The 22,795-nt window shown below is 40.8% G+C and overlaps 1 long non-coding RNA gene across 5 annotated transcripts; it reads left to right on the top strand.

The window, feature by feature from the left end:
• The first annotated feature begins 2,432 nt into the window (after positions 1-2,432).
• LOC308198201 lies at positions 2,433-22,452 on the top strand. Of its 5 annotated transcripts, none has more exons than XR_013953725.1 (4): positions 2,433-3,778; positions 6,700-6,797; positions 8,039-9,359; positions 13,290-22,452. It is a non-coding gene; the product is annotated as an uncharacterized lncRNA (long non-coding RNA). The 5 variants fall into 5 exon arrangements; XR_013953726.1 differs by having other exon boundaries at positions 2,434-3,778; positions 8,039-13,444; positions 16,754-22,452; XR_013953727.1 differs by having other exon boundaries at positions 2,434-3,778; positions 8,039-13,444; positions 13,543-22,452.
• Positions 22,453-22,795: the final 343 nt, after the last annotated feature.

Raw genomic sequence — 22,795 nt, 5'->3', positions numbered from 1 at the left:
CCTCTCTATCAGAAGTGTGATTGTTGCCAGCATTTTGCAAACTTGATTTGGCCTCCTCTGAGTATGCTAAATCATGCTTGCTCTACATTGGTAATTTTCAATTCTAAACTCTGTGTGGATTGCATTTTATTGAGGGATAGCTCTGAAAGTGGGAGTGATAGGGAATCACTTGACATTAGAGGGGTCAGTGCGGGAGAAAGAGGCACTCGTGGTCCTGGCACGAGGTCACGGCATGCATGTGGAAGCTAGATTAATATCGGAGTTTCATATGTATTAGTTCCTACTGCAGTGAGTTGTCTAAGCCCACTCAGCTGACACCATTATACACTGAGGAATGTATTAGCAAACTATTTAAATGCAAAAGGATTTTTTGCAAATGTATTTGTTCCATGGTCTGTTGACACTGTTTAGCATCTTGTCAGCAGTGTTTGGAGCTCACTGTTTTCCCACGTTCAGAGAGTACAGGCTTTGACTTCAGCTAACGTGTTGCAGAGGTACCCTGTGTTAAAAAAAGGACAGTGCTCCCCCAGCCTGAGTAAGGGGAGGCACTTAGCAGAGCCAGAACTTCAGAGATTTTATCTGCCACATATCTTCTGCAGGATTTGTAAAGAGATCTGAAACAAGCACCAGCAAAGGCAGCCTATCTCTGTTGCTCTGAGGAAATGTGATTCCTCCGTCTGTTTTTATGTTCCAGAGCGCTGCAGCCCATAACACTTATCTGACTCGGGTCCTGTGGCTTAAATAGGAGAGCCAGGCGCTTGGTGAAAGGAGGTGTTTTTTAGCTCTGGGCATTTCTTATAAAGACCCTATCATTTCAAAGCATCTTGCAGACATGTTGTCTTTGGAGGAGAAGCTTTTTTTTTTTGTCTCTGCTTTAGGTTAGCTGCTACCCAGCTACCAGACCTGTGAAGGGGCGTGGGTCGATTGGGCTGTTTGCAGCAGGGAAGGTCCCTCAGCAGTCACCGACTAGGCAGAGGCACTGAGGGTGCTGTTGGGAGCTCTGCCCATGGGACAACTGTCGCGCTTATCGGGTGCAAGCATTAGCTCCCATATCTTGTAGTGGAACAAATTACATTCGCAAAGACCTTCCTCTGAGCCTATGAGGGCAAAGGAAACTTTTTTTTTTTCCTTTGCTTCTGCCTCCTGATTAATTTAAAATGTAACTTGCTGCTCTTTTTAATCCTTAGTTCCCTTTAGCTGCTCTCCCTCCGCAGAATTAGTTGCCAAGTCCTAGCAGCAGGGGCCACTGTGGATTTTGCTGGTGGGCTGTTCTCACTGTGCCTCCTTTCATTTTCTCTTGCACTGAGGAAGAAGATTCAGAACACTAAACTGAATGAAGCTGTCTTAGGGGTACACTGAGGAATTATATTGTAGGTAAATCCCTGCTAGAATTGCATAAATGCCCTTTATGTAAGAAATAAAGTTGCAGCGTGCAGTGTAAAGCTTTATCTGCATTTGCCTTCATTCCCCTGTGTGTCCCTCTAACACAAGAGCACGCTGACAAAAATATGGAAGGAAGCCACATATTTTGCCTTCAAAAGGCAAGTGTAAATGTTGTCATAGCAACACAGGAAAGCAGAATGCTACTTTATAAAGGTGGTGGTGGTGGGGAAATGAGGGAGGGAGGAAGAATTAGGGGGTTGCAGAACATGCGAAAAATGACAGTTCTACGATGAGTGCATGAACAGAGATGTGACACGTGACATCTCCAGCTAGTGCAAGGAAGTTTGTTTGTGTTTGAAACACAAGCAATTCCAGTGGACTAGGTAATGCATCTAAACAAATCAGAACATTTTCATCTCCAGTGTCCCTTATGACAGAAACCTGATAAGCCAGAGGTCAGCCAGACCCTGAGCTTACCCAGCTCCGTGCCTGGAAAAGAGACCGATGACTCACAGCATCTTTCTTTTGTATAAGCAGCTTGTGACATCCCACAGCATTGTCAAGATTTGAAAGGTTCCACTGAAACTGCTAGATATTATAGATTATGAAGAGAGAGAGATGGAGGGGCAGATGATAGCGTCTCCGTCGCACGGCAGACCCTTTGTTCTGAAGCCTTTTCTTCTGATCACGTTCTTTCTCTGCTGATGTAAAAGATGGCCCATTCTGATGTCCCAGAGCTGAGTTTTTACTAGTTTCATCAGGGAATGAAATAAAAATGGTTTCACTAAGAAAACCAGGAAGGAACAATTTAGTAAATATACTTGTTACAATACAAATATTCCTCAACAGTTTTACTGTCATCCTTTAAGAAAGAGCTGTGTTTATTTTATTTCCAAAATGTAGTTCAAAGACTCTTACTTTGCATGTTTTGTGTACATCTGGTTGTGTAGGTGGTGCATCCGTGTTCTGCAGACCTGGTGAGCTGTTGTCAACAAAGCCAAGGTGACAAAAAGAGCCCCCGGCCCTTTGGTGTCTTACAGGTTTGGTCACTGTACTACCGAGCCCAGAGCTGAGGTGTGAGCAGGCTCTGCCTCACAGAACAGTGGCAATGCCATCAGAAAGTTTTGTTGCTGTAGCTTGTCATTTTAAAATATCATCCGTCTGAGGACAATTCATTCCAGGGACTTTACATAATATGCCAATACTGTGAAGGGAATATTTTTAATGTAGCTGCAGTTTGCTTGAGTATCAGAGAGCAACAGGAATGTCTTAATAAGCTGCTTTCCCCCACTCCTGTAGTCCTACTATAGGCACAGATAATACTATTCAAGAGGGAACAGAAGGTTGTGTGTTCATTTGGAGTTGGCAAGTGGCACATCAGTTCCAAATTTATGAAGGTGAAAAGCTGTACAAAAATAGAAAAAAAAAAATCTGCCATATTTACAAGAATAAAATGCTGCTGCTAAATGCCTTGGAAACAAAGAGAAAGAAATATCTCTGTAAAGAAATCTTTCAGGCAGCTTTTGTGCCTGCCTGTATTTCTATCTTTGTAATGAATCTCAGCAGGTCATAGATCCTTTTAAAACAACAGCAATTGCAAAAGGATCTGGAAGACCCACAAGGATCTCCCTAGACCCTCTGGTTCTTGTCCTTTAACAGTGAAGTCTCCCCCTGGGTACCTGCTACTCATCAGAGCAGGGGAGTGAAGTTGCCGGCAGGCAGGGTACTGCAGGTGCTTTGGCTAGAGCCACTTGTCATTTCCCTTCTCACTCTTTGCAAGTATTGAAGTGGTGATGGCTACAGATAACAGAAGTAATACTGAAGCAAAACTAGCACAATGAAAGTTGAGTGCAAAAATTAATAGCAAAGTGATCGTCTCAGAGTATTCCTCCCTTTTGCAAACACAGTGACACGGCTGTAAAGCCACACAGTGTGTAAGATGTTTAGAAATATTGGTGTGAACTTTGTTCACCTAGCAGAAAACAAAACTTATCAGATTCTCTAGAAAGTCAAGAATTTGCTCTCTTCCCCCTTTTGTTTCTATGTAAACAAATTGATTTTTCATTAGCACTAAAATAGATTGGGGGAAATAATTTTTACTTAATTATTGTCAGGTGTGACCAAGACCAGATGCCAATTTATAGTCCTGGCCTGGATCACAAACACAAAGCAGTATTGGTTAGTCATGAATGAGGTTGTTAATGGTTCAAACTCACCATGAGAACTTAATTAAACTTCCACTGATTGACAAATCAGCATAAATCTATCTCAATTCAATCCTCCCCTCTTTTGGGGGGGAGGTCAGGTGTTGCTAGAAGATGTACCACCAATGCAGGAGCACTGCAAGGCCAAACGAATGCACGCACAAGAAGAGCAAGAAAGGAGTCTGTTGATGGTAAGCCCTAGGGGAGCAAGCAGATGAAGTGTCCCTCACAGACTTGAGTGACGTGCAGAACCTGATGTGGGTCTAAGGACGGCACTCTTCCAAGTGCTTTATTTGCTGTGTTAAATAGTAATTGATGTAAGCAGGCAATTCCTTCCTGGGGAATGCACACAGGACAAGCTCGTCAGCCCTAGGCCAGTTTCACAGCACAGTGGAGCCCTGCAGAGCCTTTTTGTTAAGTCACCCCAGCGCAGGGATGTATGTGGGTGTCCTGGGCAGCCCTGGCTGAATTCCTGCATACATGGAGAGGCTGTAACCAGTGCTGCCTCGCTCACCAGTGAGCTCCTGCTGCTGAACTCCTGGCTTGTAGCTACTTCTGATGGGAAACCTTACATGCATTGTAAATGCTGGCCAGGTCTGGAGCATCTAGGCCTTGACCCTGCTCAGGGAAGTTAGAAATGATGATTCCCAGCCACAGGGGGAGTCTTTCTGACAGTGCTGCAGGTTAGGAAAGAAAAGAGAGGAGAGGTGAAAGGCAAAACAAGCCTCTGCAGCTCTCTCTACCTAACCGCAGATTGTCCCACTTGGTTTCCATTTAAACATTGGGCAAGGCTGTGGTGAGTTGTTCAGTTCCCTAGATTTTACGGTTTTAAACTTTGCACTTACAAACTTCAAGCACTCTTTTTTTTTTATCATTTTAGTTTTTACTCTGAGTCTTGCTGAGGGAATTAGACCATGTTAAGAGTTCTTTAAACCAAAAAAGGGACTTTCTTTTAAGTGTACTGGGTATGGAATCAAACCAATTTAAGTGTTTTTTAAACTTCACCTTGGGTTCCCAAACTACAGCCGGGCACAGAGGGGTCTCTAGCAGGTAGGTAAGCGTTGCTGTCAGAAACCACACCTTTACATGCATATGTTTATGACTTTGGAAACCTGATCATGTTTAGGGTTACGTGTGTCTTCCGTAAACTCAGTTTGAAACTTTCTAAAATTGCCAGGAAAACTAACCTACCACCAAAATAGCAAGGCTGAAGCAGAGAAAGAAAAGCAAGATCACTGTATACGCACTCTGCCTTGTAGGGGGAAATTCCCAGGCTGTGTAAAGTAGACATGTTTCAGTGCCACTCCTGACTTGTGGCAAGCGGGTGCTGTGCTCCCGCAGCTGGGGCTGCGCTGACCCCGTGGTGCGTGGCAGGGAGCAGCAGAGCCCCATGTGAGGCGCAGGGACGGGGCGCTGAGGGCAGCGCAGCCCTGCTCACTGCCTGGGCAGCAGGAGCCAGAGAAAATCTGCTCCTGCTCCATCAGGTACATGTGCCTTAATCTTTTTTTTCTTGTAGAGATATCAAATATCTTTGTAAAAAAGCGTGTTCAGACCGTTACATGCAAACGTACATGTGATGCCATTATGAAATATGCAAAATATGATGCGCTGGGCTATGATCTGATCTGCATGTGTATTTGAAAGCCTCTTCCATGCTTTGGTTCGGGTACTGAACATTTCTGACAGTTTGTTTGAGGTAAACAGAGCCAATCTGTCAGCATGATTCACTACCAGCACATCTGATAAGTATGACTTACTTGCAGCAGGCTGGTATGTTTTTAGAGCACTTGCCTCCTTTGCAGTTAGCAAATTACTGCAGGGCAAAGCAAACACAAAACGAGATAACAAAAGGAATGACGGATTTGATCACATTACGGGGGAAGTGGGATGATGAAGAGAAGGCTTTACCTAGCTCAGACACCTGGAAAGCAGAATGTGTGTCTCAGCTGCGTCAGAAGTGTGATCCAGAAGCCCCATGCTGTGCACAGGCACTGTAACAAGAGGCTGTCATCACATAGTGTCCCACATTCCCTTTTATATGGATTTCCCTGATTAAGTTTCTGTTTTGACAGCTTTTGAACAGTAACACCTTTCTCTTTTTGCCTCTGAATTTCCTCCCTCAAAAGGTGCAAATTACGGTTTTACTGTGGCCTGTTAGAGGTGCAAATAAGCACAACATAGCCAAACAGGGACAGTCTTGAAGTAGTAAAATATCGGAGCTGAATCCTGTTGAAAGACATACATGTATATTTTGATGAGCTGAGGCTAAATGGTGGCAAATGTATGTGTGAATTTTCCGGGTGGTGTTAAGTGCTGCATTTGCACAGCCTGGGAATGTGGCAATGCCAGGGATGGGGAAGGGAAGAGCAACAAAAGTGTGGTTATATTTGGGGAACCAAACGGCTTTCAGTGGCAATTGCTACAAGCAAATAATGGCTGTATCCTTATTTCACTGTGCTAGGACCAAGTAAATTCCTCACAGTGTGAAAGGTGAAACTCTATGTACTTGCTTCTGAACTTACTTTGACTTCTCGTTCTTAGTATTATAGAAGTTCTGTGCCTGATGCGAGCTGCACCGCTTGTACCTGCTGTTATATGGAACAGAAAACCACTTCCTTGACCGCAACTTATCACTAGCTATTTATCACAAGCACACATAAAACTATCATTACTGTATGGCAACTTCTTGGTACAAAAAAGACAGAAAAAGAGAAGTGGTACCACATTTTCTTCTCTATTTTCTTTAGAGACTATTTTGGAAATAAGCTAAAAGAAATTGATGAGTTTGTGAGGCTTTGTTTCTATATCTTTGCATTATCTGGTTTTGATCATCAAAACCAAAGCAATACCAGTTAGAATATAAGGATTCAGTAAGAATCCATATGTTCTGATCTGCAGTCAGGAAGGAACAAGCAGCCCAACACAACACATCCAGTTACATACTATACATGCTATTTCCACTTGCATGGAGACTGAAGAAAAAGTCCCTTTCAGGGTCAAACTCTTGATGTTTAGGTGCAAGTAAAAGAGGACGATTGCTCTGGGTTGAAAGGAACATGTTTGCTTTCATTCTTTTCCACTGCAAAAACAGCAGGGGTTTCTTTTGTTCCAGAGCGACAGAAAGGGCTGTCTGACAGCACCTTGAACAGCGAGGTCCTTCTGTGAGGTGCCTGCTGACAAAGCTGAAGGGAGGCTGGACAGAAAGGAAAGGTAACCGACAGGTTTTCTGATGTCTGTAAGTGACTGGAGTATGCTGCTTTTGCCTTGCTTTTTACTGGGAAGTTTAACGTGTGATTAGAACACCTCAGAGAAATGTTTAAAAAAAAAAAAAACACCCTCTGTGAAGTGGACAAAAATGCAGGCGCGTGAACTCTTCCTTGGGTTCAGTTTAACCTTACATTTGTGGGCTTGAACATGTGTCCATTTTCACTTGCTGGTTGGGGCTGGTCTAACAAAAGGTGCTGGCTCTGCCTGCAAACCATGTTTCTCCTGTATTATCTGACTCCGGTGGCTGGTTGTAACAGCTTTGCAACCCCCCAAGCTTTATTACAGTGCCATAAAGTCCCTCCGCATGGTGGTGTCCTGTGCCTCTGCTCAGGACACGGGAAGCCCTGGGGCTGCAGCTGAGCTAATTGCAAGCAGGAGCCTGTGAACAGCATGGGAGAGCCCTCACAAGGAAACACTGCACGTGAAACCCAGTGAAATAATGCCGTGAATGGAGAAAAAAAATGCAGAGTTCCTTCTCATTTCTACTGCATGTGGGGCTCGAAGATATATTAGTCTTTCTTTTAAAAGAAGGTTTTGGTTTTATGATTTTCAGTTACAAATATAGCCCGACCACACCATATTACTGTTTACTTCCAGCATTTAATTCAGCCCTTTGTGACAGTTCTGAGTACTTCCAGAGCAGGTATTTCAGTGATATGTGGGCTTCAGTGGTCAGCTGGGGTCTTTCAAGTATTTTTAATACCCACAGGGTTTTTTCTTCAAAATGCTGAGTGGAAAAACAAGCGCGAGGTTATGTTTAACAGACAAGTTCTGCAATCCAAACAACATAAAGTAAATGAAATTAAATTTCAAGATTTTAACAATGAGTGTTTGAATGTGTCCATTGTACATTACTACAGCAGAATTGAAGTGTGCATTCGTACACATGAAATACAGCCAAATGAACAATTTGCAGTAAAAAGCCTCCAATATCCCAAACCTTTTGAATTACAAAAGCACTACTTCTGTTTGATTGTGTTTCTTTTCTCTCCCCTGCTTAACAAACTCCAGCTCCTCACTTCATAGGGAGCAGATATAAGTGGGACAAAACAGTTGTTTTGCTAAGGCAGCATTTCTGTGAGCAGAGCTGTCCCAGCTGATGCTCTCATAGACAATGCAGCAAATTCTGCTGGGTTCCTTGGCTTGCTAGCTATTTTTAATTCCTTTCTTTTGTTCACTTTAAGTCTGCTTTGAGGAAGCTGCTTCTGCAGCCTGACACCAGGTTACGGAGCACCACGTGACGTGATGCATGTTGACACATCCAGATGCAGCACGATGCATATGTCACAAGACATGAAGCAAAGCAGAGACATTTAATTTTTTGGCTCCTCAGTAGACCACCAGATATCCACAGGTGGCTGAGTCCTTCCCCCTGCATGCCCCATTGCCAACAAGGCAAGAAGAATGGCACCCCATGTCCTGCTGGGGTTTTACAGCAGTGACTGCAGTGCAGCTCAGAGCCCCAGCTCTCCAGCCCCATTGTGTGTATTTAACTTGGTGTCAGATGGAGGTGTGCATCGCGTTAGACCAAGGTGGTGTTGGAGGAGTTATGTGGGGTGCCAGCACCAGGCGGACAAGCTGTCATTGCCCATGATGGGTGCATCAACGTCTTTGCACATGTCGGTGGCTTGGTACTGAAGCTGTGGGGATGGAAGCAGGCAGGGATGGGGACGGGCAGGGGCAGGCACAATTTAGTTGCTCTAGTTGTCTGTGCTGCCCCAAACAATATAGATGTAGTCTCAGCACTTTGTTGCTTCCTGCTGTGTGGCAGAACCAATAGGAGTGTGTTAAGACAGAAAAACCTCTACGTAAATTTTTCCTTCAGGTACCAAATTTGAAGCTGAGAGGCAGAGGTGAAAAGTGCCAAGTGGGCACACTGAAATTTTGTTCTTTTTAATAGAAAAAGTGAGGCAAAATAAGACTTTGTCAGCATTTGAAACTTGTTACTGAGTGTACAAGTACTGGCGATATGAACAAAATCATTCTGCAAAGGATGAATTTGCTGTATTTGTTTCTTACTGAGCACACCAATGTTTTGAGGGGAAGGAGGAACTTTTCCTCTTGCTTGGACGACAGCTAGCAGAACTCACAGCATGACTGGTAGCCAACAATTTACTCCAGTTTTCCTTCCCCATGTGGGCCCTGAAGTACAAAGTTGAACTTACCAGCAAGTGAAACCGGCAATTTTTGTTCATAGCCAGACGGCTGCACTGAGGCAGAATGGAGTGGGAAAGTGGTCGCTGCTGCAGCACTGTCCTCTCCACTCATCTCAGCAGTCCCCTTCTCTGCAAACCCACAATTGTAACGCCTTATCACAGAACTTCAGTATGTACAGGAGTGATAACAAAGGCTGTTACATTTTTCAAACTGAGGGTTTGCCTGCTAACACAGCCTGAGCGCTGCCAGCCTACAGCTTCCTGCTGCTGTTGCAAGCAAGCACAGACCACGATGGTTTCACTCAGGAGGTTGATACCAGGCCTGGATCTTCTGGAAATTGTTTTTGAGGTGGGGTTTTTGTTGTTTGCTTTGTGTTTTAAAGGCAGAAAAAAGCAAACGTATTAACTGCTATAAAATGAATGACATTTGTTTGTGCAGGCGGAAGGGGATGTGTATATATATGTATATTTTGCTGCTATCAGTGATACTTCAGCATCCTATCCATGATACGTTTGTTGTTAGATTTTATTGTTTATCTTTCAGGAATAATTCAGTCACTTAAACTGGAGAGAAGGGGTAAGGTTTTCACTGGGACTGAGATTCTGAGTTGTTAAGATTCCAGGTTGAGGGCTGAGAAGTTACTTCATGTCAAACAGGGATTTTAAAAGTCATTTTGAAGAGCATTTTTTCCTTTCCGTTATTCCACATAGAGAACCTTGAACCTTGTTATTTGCTTGAATGATTCTTTAAAGCTCTGTTTTCCTGGGACATGCCTGGGTGGCTGATTTTCAGGGAAATTTGATCTTAACCCAGATTTTTAATCAACTTCTTAAGTCATTACTGTACAGATGTTAAACCACAAAGTCAGAGCAGAAGACAGCTTGCTACCTTGTGTTTGTTCTTCATATAATAAAAAGAGGCATGGAGCTGACCGTTATTTTCTCATCATGAGACCATTGATATGTGTATAAAATTAGTCAGTTTGCAAATTGGATGACCAGCAATTGGCTGAAAGAAGTGAGACCATATATCAGCTTGATGTCATTTTTCCATGTCTGTCTTCTCATCAGCTTAGATCTTTTTGAGGTATCATGAAATTAATTTCATAGAATTTATTTGAAAAGCTAAGTAGCTTGAAGAGGAAAGAGGGACATCCTGCAGATGAGGCCAGCTGAGGGGAACGACGTCTCAGGCTGAGCATGAGTGCCTGGCAGGGCAGCAAGTGGCACAGAGAGCGTGACCAGCAGACAGGAAGCCTGAGCCCAAAATTCGCCTGGGGCCTCTAAGCCTAACAATAATGCCAGATTGTACCCTGGACCAAGTTGTCATAGAAGCATGTGGATCTTGATGGTTTGGCCTAGTATGAAAAGATGAGTGGTAATGATAGACACCGGGAATCTTCTTCAGTCACTTCCATATTCTCTTGCCTCTAGTCTGCTGTTGATTTGAGCTAGGTAAACAGCTTTATTCCATGTGATTAAACATTTAAGTGCTACAGCAGAGGAAGGAAGAAAAATGATATAATCTCTGGATATAATCTTTGTAACAAATTCAAACAAGCCCTACTAATTCCTCTGGAGAAAGAAAACTAGCCAATAGAAATGCTACAGTCAGTATGGAAGTCTAATGAATGACAAGTAGGCACAGGAAAAACTACCCAAATAATACAAAACTTTGGAAACAAGTTAAAAGAAGAAACCTGTATTCCAAAAATACCAGGATGACTTAGATGGCTCTGCCATACTCAGACAAGAGCTCCATGATATAGCACAAAAGCAAAGCCTTTGGGTTAGTTGAAAATAAAACCTCTAACCTTAGCTGAAATGGAGCAAAAGCAGCTGCTCCTTGACTTTTACAAGGAGCAGATTTGAGCCTACTTCAGAACAGATCTGAACAGGTGATATAAATACCGTCCTTTGCTCTGCATTTGAGTTGTGAGTTAACACAATTTAACCTATGTGTTATTTGTTAATACAACAGACAGCCAAAGGAAGTTAGTGCAACATGCTATGCACGCAGTGAATGCAGTATATTAGGAGAGATTTAAGAATGATTTAGTGGAATTTTAATTTGTAAAATTTGGCAGGAATTGAGAGGGAGCTCCAAAAGGTCTTGAAGCACATGTTATCAGCCTCAGATTTAAAACATTTCCTTTGGAAGTTGATGATCAGCAGTTAGTTGATAAGGAAAGAGCCATCTTGACTCTGTTGAATTCAGCAAGCTTTCTGTTGTGAGCATTCCTTCACTGCTGTTTGTGGACAGCACCAGAAACATTAATTTCCATTTTCCTGGATTTTATTCATGTGTCTCTAGAAGCATTCTCTTCCCTGAAATTTTAGCAGATTATAGCCAATACACCCAGGACAAGGACAAGTCCTGTAGAAAGGATTTTCTTTTTACACAGGAAGTAATGTCAGCCTGCAAATCCCTGCTCTGTTCTCAGAGATGTTTCCCATATGTATCTGAAGACATTTTAATTTCTATATGGCATGAGATAATTTCTTAGTCTCTGATCCAGGATATCGATAGCACAGACAAATGTTAGATGGAATATGTTTATACATTTTGGTCTTGTGAAATGCTTCAAGTGAACTTTTATCTAACAATTCAAATTTTCTCCTTTGCTCCCAATACATTTCAACTTAATTTAGTGTACCGGCTTCTTTCTGGATTAAAGTCTTCTCTACATTACTCAAGGAAACATTTCGAAGTTCATAAATGAAATTTTATGAAACTTGTGCTTCCAAAAGTATTTCACCCTTGGGGTTTTAGCAGGAAATTTATCTGCGTAAATAATCTTAGAACATTTTTATAGACAACTATATTTTGAATGATGAAACACAAATACCAACACAACAATTTCAGTTATGAGGATCATGTACTTCACAAGGTTTTAAAAGAAATGAATGCCTGTCAAATTTTAAATGAAACAACTAATATACTATGCTTGATCCATAGATGTAATATGAATTGGTAAATTATTTTGAGCAACCTTGGAAAAATGATCAGGGAAATAGTCTAACCATACAAAAATGTTCAGTTGCAGATCATAAGATGAAAAAGCCATTCTCTTCTTTTAAAAAGGTGTTCTGGGCTGATATCAGATTTGGTAATTTGTTAACAAATCTGAGCTATTTTTGGGACTATGTTTTTGGAAAAGTGTTTGATATTTTGCCGGACAATGTCACAGCTGTTGAGAGAAAAAAAATAAAAATAAAAATTCAAGACCCTGCGTTGGAAGTTTGTCCAATGGGAACCAGAAAGGTGAGCAGAGGTGAAACAATCCTAGGACATGTGCCTTGATCATAATCTGAGACCTCTTGATAGTCATATGGGAGAATGACTTAGGAGATGATACTGGGGAAAAGTTGGCATTTGAACAAATGGAGATGAGTGATGGCTGTGATGATTGACAGCTGTAGAAATCTAGTTGCCAGCACACGGCATAAAAAGATGGATCTGGATTTTGAACATCCAAAATCAAAGCAAACTCAGAGATGAAAATTAGCATAAGACAGCACAGGTGCTTTTCAACATTGAAATGCAGAGCAAGCTCTTACTTTCAACAGAGATCTTTTCGAGAATGTAAGAATCATCTTCATGCAATAAGATAGTCACAGCTGTAAATAAATCATCACAAAAGCAAATAATTAAGTGGATATAATTCATAAACTGAAACTAAATGGTGATAAAATTCCTCACTAACCAAGGAATGACCTTCTTGCCAATCTGTGCTTTTAAAAGGAACCAGAGCATTTCCAAATGTTTCCTGGAACCTTCTTCTGCTTCATATGTTGCTCTGTAGTTTGAAAGGAGCCTGTCATCTCCATTGTCTTTTTATTTAAGTAGTCAGAAGAGCAGTATCTCAAAAACCAGTAATTTCATTTTTCAGTTATTGATCCATTTATTTGTTTTCTGCTTCTGAACGTGAGATGTCTTTTAATAATGTATGTTTTATAAAGAAAGGATGCTGCAGATGTACTATCCCAGTGTGGCTTTCACTTGGAGCACAGAGAAGCCTAGGGGAGTAAATAGCAAAGACTTCTCCTGCATGTAGACGCATCTGGTTTCTCTACGGATTCCCAAGGCTGTTCTGTTGGTGGCTCTGGAGGTGCCCTCAGGCCTGTTGTGTGATGAAGCCACAGATGGTTGACTGGGCTTCTTTAGTCTCCCAGTTGCAATTTCTGTCAGTGTATCCCATATTCTGAGGAATTTAAACACTTTGGAAAAGAAGATATGCTTCATTTTGCTATCAGGAGACATATTTTTGTTTTTAAGAACAAATCTAAAGGCTGCAGCTACCAGGATTTCAAGAGCTGACCCACCGAATCCAAAGAAGGTACAGCCACATGGAGCTCATGGAAGAGATGATAGCAGCAGGGAAATTGAAGCCGTGTTCCTGTGCAAGTTGTGTATGTTTCCCTTTGGGTCAGGTATGTGATATGCCCTGTCCAAAATGTGCTGTGCAAAAGAGTCAGGGTACCCACAGCTCACACACAGTAAGAAGCTAATGCTGCATCTCCAATTCCAGAGTCTTACAGTTTTCATCAAGACTGGGGTAGAATCTGAAGAAAAGGAGCAGTTCAGCTTCATAAAAGACAGCTTGACTTTTTCAGAACCTAAGGAAATGTTTGTTTTGAGTTTTTTGTCATGCTTCAAGTTGCAACACTATGGCGTCTGTTCAAAAAGCAGCTCCACACATTCATTATGCCATTGTGCGCTCTGCTGATAAATATGCAGAGAAATGCTATCTGTTTAATCTGTATAGGCATTCAAACCTTGTGTAATACTCGGTAGAAATAACTGGGCTGAATAAAGATTATATTTTTATACTGCAGGAAAACAAAGCAATTCTCACAGCAGCTGTTGTAATCTTGGTAGTAAAAGCAGGAGAGTTTGTGCAGATGCTCCAGTCTTGGGAGCCATACAGGCAGATGTATCAGAGGAAATACCAATACATGGCTTTGCATATTTTGCTCTCACTAATCAGAGCTGCAGTAGCACCTAATTTTCTCTCCATCACCCTTTTCTTTCACTACAGCTTCCTGTAGTGCATCAACACCAGCCAGCTTCTCCCTTCTATGAGCCGGCTACACTGTACAGTAATGCAACAGTGCTGACATATATCCACATTATTCCAAAAAGTGATTTTTTGCCAATGAATCTTTCTTCTTGTGAACAGGACACAAGCAATTCCGTTATCTTCTGCACCATCTTTGTATCTCAGCTAAAGAAATAGGCTGGGGGCATGTGTTGTGATTTATTGTAGCAAGCAAGACAGAAGCAGCTTCTTTGAAGCAGCTTCTTCGACCCTACTTTGAATTACATAGATTACCTTTGTTTCACAGGTCTGGACTAAGGTATCAATACATAGAACCTCCAAATGATGGCATGCGTTGGTCTAGAAGTGTGTGCATGAATGACTCTATTCATTTCTTTACCTTAGGATGTGTTATCTTTCAGTGAGCAGACAGGAGACAATTAAATAATCAACAAAATAAAATTCCCTGTTGGAGCTAGACACAATTAATTCTTTTTCTCTAATCTACAGTAACTGATAACACAAGGAAATTATTTATTGTCTGACATATTCTGCCCCCTGATACAACTTGTCACTTGTAATGTAAGCACCTCAGAAAAACTGCATTTCAAGAGAAGAGTTTTGAAGATGATAATCTAAGTTAACTCCAATCTCCAGGAGAGGGAGGAATTGTAAAAACAAGAAGCATATGGAAGAATTCACAATAAGAGAACAGTGGGAGAGTAGAAAGTGGGGTAGGAAGAGCAGAAGGAGGAAGATTAAGGAGGAGGGAGGACAGCTGATCCTTGCCAGTGGGTAGAAATGATTGCCATGCTCTCATCACGGTCCAAATTCCCATTTCACTCCTGTGATGACTTCTCACACGCTCTGTGTTTTATTCACACATTTTGTAAATAGAAACAGCATTTAACTCACTTACAGGAAAATGTTAAAGAAGAAATGGCTGATTCCCACTTTATTTTTTGAGGTGAATTTTTCAAAGCAGATTATACAAGTTTTAACACCGTGCCTACCACCGCAGTATATAAAAAAGTCAAAGCAGTGTACTAAGTAACATGACTAATATCTACCACATGCTGTTCTTTTTGTTGTTTTTCTCTCCCTAATGGAAAAAATGAGTGCTTGGGAGTTTTCATCTTTTTTCTGTCGAAACAAAACTCGTCCATCCTACTGGGTCTGTAATAGAGGAGACAGGTCACAGAGCTGCACTTTTCTCCCAAGAAGAGGGCAGCGAGGTCTGCAGTGGCTGTTCTGCTTGGTGGGGATTTGTCCTCTAATCTGGGTTTACTCAGAGCAGCTCTGACTTCTGCGTAAGCGAACTTTTGCCCTGTGGTAGAGATTTCTGCAGTCAGCCTCAAGTCTCTTTCTGGGTTTTCCAGAGAGGAAGGGAAGGTGGAGAGAGGGAAATAGGGTCCCTGGGAAATGAGTGGTTAGGGGACCACCCTCCTCTGCTCTTTGTTAATGTTTCCTAAAGACTCGCAGTTTTGTGCTCAGACATGTTTTTATTTTCCATGCAGCTAGAGAAGAAGACACTTATGCAAGGTGAGGCCACCATTTGTCAAGGTGGGACACATTCCTTTACCAGCCAGAGACGGCAGAAAGTTTTACTTGAGTGGCTTGTACAATGATAGATGTAATCACTAACTAATATGCTTGTACCAGTAAAAAACAGGACTGCACCACATCTGCAGATTCTTGAAGTATCTCCTTCACAGATCAGTGACACCTCTTTTTCTGAGGTCCATTTTCAGACAGCTATTTTTGGCCCATCATCTGATCTTGTCCAACACTGAGACAAACTGAGACTGTTGGTATATAAGATATCTTTTTTTTAAATCGTGTTTACAGGAATATTGCTGGTGCTTGCTGTCATGGCATCTCGTGTGATATATTTTGGGCTGCTTGAAGATATTGATTTGGGCTGCTGAAGACACTGGTCATTGTAAAACTGTAAAAATACTCCTGCCACTAGAGTTAGTGGTGGGTGAGCAATATGATGAAAAAAGCAACACCTGAGTCACCTGCAATCACCTAAAACTGGTTTACTTATGGACTGGATTTAGTTGAAGGATTATTCAAAGTAAAATGGAAGGTTTAGTTAAAGGATTATTCAAACTGAAATGGAAGGTAGAAATAAAAATTAAATCTATAACATAGCCTTTGAAAAACATTGGCTGTGAACTATCAGTGGATGGGAAGATTTTCTCAGCAGAATTTGGGGGAGGTTTCACCTGGAAAATGGTGAGATTTATGACATTCATTGAAGACAGTTTACCAAGAGTCAGGCTGCCACGGCTGGATTAGCCCAGAGCAAGACTCCAGCAATCACCTCTATTTGGAAGCTCTACAGGGAATTTAACAAATCCTAGGCTGATTAAACTGTGCTGAAAATTTTCTGCTAGTTTCATGGGAAAAATAATTTTGTTCTCCTTGATCACACTCCTGGCTCATACCATTTTCACCAGGGAGATGACCAGATCTCCCAGAAAATGAAGGAGTAATGCAACGGAGGTGGGTGGGCTGGAAAGCAATCTTTCCTTGTGCGTCTTTACTGGATAAACTTGCCCAGTACCATTATTTCCTGATAAGAGTGCATGAACCTCTTCTATGCACCCTGTTGAAATTAGCTCTCAAACAGCATTACTCATAATATAAGTGATTCTCAGACTTTTTTTTTCTTACATGTTATTGTATTGCCCAGTGCTAAATCTACAGGGAAGAGCACACACCTGAGCTGCTACATCATTATGCGGAATGACTTCCAGAAATCTGTGTTTCCAAGAACAAGATAAACTGGCCTGCCAATTTTTCAGCTGTTTGGATAAGTTTTCTGTGATGTCTTGGCTAGTCACTGAAGAGTAGTGCTATAAAAATATACATCATTGGAAGATGGCACATTAAAAAGGTGTTTTAGTTTGTCATAAAATATTGTGCTTTTTCTTCTATTCTTTTCAAATGCTTTCTTAAATCAAGAGCCTGTAATTAGGTAAGTTAATGTAATGCAATGCAATGGAATAATGAGATGATGACGGTCTCAGGCTCATAGCCAAAGCCTATAGTCATAGACTATATCTATTTTTATTTCAGAAATGACTAACAGCTCAGTTCATGTCTTTCCCAGCTGTGGTTGTACAGCTGAATGGGGATAAAACAGATGTTCGTAATATAAAAACTTCCTCTGATAGTTCATGAACTCACAAATGTGGATGGTAGGAGAGTTGCCTGTTTCTATCACAAATAGGAAATACCACCAAATACAGCTGGAGACCCAGGCCAGAAATTGTTTTACTGCAGAACTGTTCTAGGGGCACTTCCCAGCACGCGGGCAAATCCCAAGACATAGGATCATACATTTCTATTCACGTTGAAGCTGGTATGATTTTGCTTTATAAAAATATGTTTGTAAATGACAGTTTCTCTTACACAGCTCACTAAAAAGTCTGTGACAGGGTTTTTTAAAAACTCCGTTGGATTGCACAATTATTAGAGTTGTTATTATTATTGTTCAGGTGCAGAAAAGGAAGTTGGAATTAAAATGAACTCCCTTCCACATCGCATCTTCATATATGCTGCCTACCACAGTCACTTGCATGTAAAACTCAGTGATACGAGACTTCACAAAAGCGAGCAGTTAACAGTAGCACGCTGTCTAAGTAACATCAGCCCAGACTCAGATATATGACTCATAGGCATCGGGTAGTTACTCTTCCCGCTGACCTTGCTCACTGCTATTTGAAAATCAGAAAAAATGACAGATTATTTCTCTTCTAGTGAAGTGTGTTTGCAACAGAAACTTTTCCAATGGTAGAACTTGGGTGATTCCGCCAGGGCTGTTTTGGAGACTTGCTCAGGCAGGAGCTCTGGTGCTCCTGCCCCAGCTGCCCATGCCCAGCCACTTTTCTCCTGTGGCTTCCAGAGCCATCAGCTAACCGCAGAGCCCCAGGTTTGCCACCACAGGTAGACAGTCTTTTGCCAGTGTGGGGATGTTCCCTGAGCCCCAGCATCCTCCTCAGGGTACACCAGTCTCCACATGATGCAGTTATTCCCCCGCCACATTCTCCTGGGATGCCTCATGCTACTTTAGGTTTCCTGCTATGGATATCAGACATACTGCTTTTCTGTTTCCTTTAACACATTTCCCTTGGTTCCAATTTCGGGTCACTTTTTCCTTCAGTTCCCCTGTTATTACAGCCTAATTATTTTCCTCCTACATGACACGTCTAATGCTTTACTTAAATGTTTCCCCACACTAAGAGGGTCTAATCTTATTTCCAGCTTCCAGTTTTCCAACTTTGCTGTCCTGACAGCTTTGCTGTGAGTTAAAATGGCATAACGCCAGTGACTGCACATGTAACAAATCCTTGAAATCCTTGACTGAAGAGAGACTGAAGAATATAGACAAAGATAGGCTCCTATTGGACCTAAAATGCGGTTCAATTTCTTTCTTTAATTCTCCTCTAAGTTTAGTTTTTCAGGAGAGTTGAGTGGAATTTGAGTTGTTTTTTATTTGTTCAAATTTTTTTTGACTGTAAAACTTTTTTTCAGGTTTGTTCTAAGTGGCTTGGAATCTCTTCACTTTGCAGAAGTTGCCTCAGGTTACTTCAACCCAAAAGGTTGAGGAGGTCTATGTGTTTTAAGCACTGACACAGGGGCTGTGTAGTTCTCCAGTCTCCCCTCACCACCTATCACTCCTTGTCATGGGAAAGGCAGGCCAGAATTGCTCAAAGGATGCCCAACCTACCGTTGTTTTTCAGTCAAGCATATGAAACTTCCTGCTCATTTGTGTCTCTTTAATTATTATTCATCACATCTGCCACCCTCACCAGTTTCAGCGTTACCAACACTTTAATGATCTGTCTCCAACAGGGAATGTGCTTGCTAGTGAAACGGATATTTTTATAGCCTTAGATTGTATAACATGGGAAAAAGATCAGCATGTTAATAACATTCTTGCTTATTGACTTCAAGAAGCTCCTTCTGGATAGATTACCCTGACCTCACGCAGTAGTAAGCCATCTACAAAGTCTGGATACACTTCCATTCCTCCAAGTGAGTTGGGTTAAAAGTGGCATCAACTGGTAAAACAGATTTACACTAGTGTAAAACTAGAATGAATTTGAAAGTAGATGGACAAAATAAGAAAAGAGTTTTCAACACAAGCTAACATCTATTACTGTTTAATATTTTTAAAGGAAACTGAGACAGACAGGTTATGCTTTTTTTTGCACAAAGCACTGCTTTTAGATAATTTTGGTTAGGAACAGCATGACTGCTGGTTCCATAATTGTATGACTGACCAGACTTGTGGTCTATTGTATACCCAATACTGGTCTCCAAAATTTGTCTAATCAGGTAATTGCTAGTTTATCAAGTAGACAATATAGTCTTAAAAGGATTGTAATTGCATCATTATCGTCCACAGTGGGCTATGAAAGAGCTATTATGGAACGAATAGTCAGTGTTTCAACCCAGGGAAGTATGGATGCTCCTTTATTTACAGAGAAGAAAAGAAAAAAAAAAAAAAAGTTTTAGTGTTTATTTGCTCTCAGCAGCCTAAAGAGATTTAAGTGGGTGTCAGTTTAAAAGAACCCTAGGAGAGAGGACATTAGTTTCCCTGCATGAATGCCTCCTAATCCCTGTGGGGTTTTTTTTTCGGATTTTTTTCTGTGTGAATTAGGGTCCTGTTCTCTACCCACACGACAGCAATTGTCAGAATAAGAAATATGGAAATTTAAAGCAACAAAAGCCTACATACACCAAGACAAAGCTCCAACAAAAGCCTACTAAATCACACAGTGAAACCCTCCAAGTTATGAAGCATGGATTTTATGTGTACTTAAAAAATCATTGTCTAATCTCACAATGAATGCCCCTTCATCTTCTTGTTAAATTGAATATCCAAAGGTTGAAACTTCTAATATAGAGAATAACTTTGGAAAATTCCTGGTTAAAAACAGTAATACTGATTAACTCGGTATACAGCTATTTGGGTTTACTTTACTTGTATACCACAAATGTGGTTTCTAATACAGAGCAAAAACCCTACACTGATTGATTCAGCTATTGTGGAGTACATAATGGGCTATATTACTTGGTTTCTGTTAAATAAAAACTCTCTGTAAAAAGTTTTATTGTTTCTTCATTTTAGGAATTTATATCTTCATTCAAATGTGAATGTTTATGAGCTTTAAGCACTTCTTTTTAAAGATATTTCACTGTCACTCTATTACTATTTGCGGCTAGAACTGAAATTTTCAGTAGAATGTGTGAACAGATGATCATGTTGTGTTTCCTGCATGTCCCGAGCCAAGGTACACTGAGATCTTGCAAAATAAATAAATAAATAAAATTGTCTTTTGTGAAATTTTAGAACAATCTTACACATCACAGAAGATGTAAAATTGCCTTAGATTTGATCAGAAACCCCTGTAATCAGACACCTATAACTTTCAATGTTAATTTGTTAACAATAAAGATCTAGGATTTGCATGCTGTCTCCTCTCAAAACTCTGTTGATCCGAAAAGCATTTTAGTTTTTGTGGCATTTACTTTGCATGGAACTGTATCAGCTTCTGGGTGAAAAGCAGAAGGCAGATACGACTTCTGTTGGTTCAGCTCAAAAGAAAAATATGAAAAGATCTGTAGGAGTTTGACTTCACTAATCCTAGAGAAATGTAGGGATGAAGGAAATCCCACAAAATAATGATCCAGGCAGATGTACTGTCCTATCTTTGTCTTTGGATTGGTTGTGGATGTGCGATGCTGACTCATGTAGATAAGAGTTCTCAGCAGACTCTTTTAACCGGAAGAGAGAAGGGCAGGACGAATTAGGGGTGAAACGCACTGCTCTAACGCATTGCTGCAAAATGCTTCAGGTTGCACCATTGCTCCTGCTGCAAGCCTTGAACAACTAGTCATAAATGTCAACTACTCAAATGATATTTCATTCAGCATAAATTTATTCTACTTAGAAAATCACTGTAATGGATAATGGAAAATGAACCATTTGATTTGGGGTTAGTGTTTGTCCATTCTATTAGATTGGTGATGATTTATATAAGAAAACAAGATAGTGCCAACAAACAACATGACTGTATGCATACACACTCATAAAAACATATTTCTTTGAACTATATTATATATGCCCATGTGTATAGACTGTCTAGTATCTGAGGAAAAGGAGAAAAATGAGAAATATTTATTTCAAGAAAAAGAAAAGAGCATTTGTTTCACTGGGGAAGAAAAATAAAAAATAAAAATGAGCCAATTTGAAAAAAAAAAAACAAAAACTTTTGGAGTATGAAAACATGGTACAAGAAGCTAGAAAGCTGGCAAGCAGGAAAATGTTAAAAGTAGCAGAACCAAGAATAATCTTAAGAGCCCTCTCACAACATTATTCAAACCTGGCAACAATGATCCAAGAAAGGCAGAGCTTGACAAATACTGCATTAAAGGTAGGTATAGCCCTTTGATAGCTAAGGGAAACCTTAGACACAAACATGTTGAAAGCAGCTCATCCAAATAACCTCTGGTGAAGACTTTTGCAAGCAAGGGATGCTAAGTGGCCCACAACTTTGAGGTGGCTGGCAGTCGGGAGCTGTTTTGCTCGTTCTGGCTCTGGAGGGCTCAGGACTGAAGTGGGCTTCAGTGAAACAGCTTGTAGGTCTCTAGTGGGTTTCCTATTACATTTCTTATTGCTCATTACATTTAACCAAGGCTTATTTCTTAAATCCACTCAAACAGACATTTACCAATGCTGATTAAACTCAGTAAGTGTTAGCAAACATGCTAGTCAGTCATGCTGTCTCCACTGAAGGATGCTCAGTTCTTCCCTTTCTCTCCCTCCTCCTCTGAGCTGATAGCTAACCTTTGCAGATGGCTTTTTCTCATAATTTACACAGGACTTTTTTCAGTTACAGTGACCCTCTAATTTCATAACAGCTTTAAGAGTGAAATATTGAAATCACATAGCCACAAGCAGAAGTGTTATCATACTCATAGACTGAGACTTAAAGAAAAGAAAAAAAAAAAGACTCCTCTTCAGCCTTCTGGAAAATGTCCATATTGTCCCATTACTTCAAGAAACCTGATTTTAGTCTCTGACAAACTTAAAGATGTGGCTGGTAAGTACATAAAGGTAATAAACTTCAATCAGACTTTTGGCATGCTGTTCCTATCGACATCTATTTGTTTAGATTTGTCTAATAAAGCCATCTAATATGTGATTTATTGATACAGTAGAGCATTAACTTTTCAGCTGGGACTTATGCACGAAGGTTTTTTTTGCAGGATTTACAAGGATTTGTACCATTCCTATCAGTACTGAATATTCACATCAACAAACTGCGAAGTATATATAAAAACATGGTGAACAAAATTTACAGATGACAGAAAGATGAATAGAGTGGTGAATCTTAAAAAAGACAGGCTTGGCCAGCTGAAGCAAATATTCAAATACAGCTAAATGCAATGTGTGTCTAGGGCCAATGAATGCAAACCACGTACACAGGATAAAGGACTATTCCTACAGAACAAAAAGTGACTTTCAAGGAGAATTAGGGTGAAAGTAGACAACCAGACAGTGGACAACCCTTAAGCTGTCACCGAATACACACGTGGGGGAAAATGAAAGGGAAACAATTTTAACTGTGAATCTGGTGTTTACAAGGTTGATACTGAAATGATTAATTCCACTTCGGTATCCACATTTGAAAAGAATACTGAAAGCACAAGGAAAGCTACA

Source organism: Anser brachyrhynchus, assembly GCF_964034855.1.
Source record: "Anser brachyrhynchus genome assembly, chromosome: 7".
NCBI classification, from domain to species: Eukaryota; Metazoa; Chordata; class Aves; order Anseriformes; family Anatidae; genus Anser; species Anser brachyrhynchus.
The sequence above is the reverse complement of the archived record's forward strand: the minus strand, read 5'-3'. Positions and strand labels throughout refer to the sequence as shown.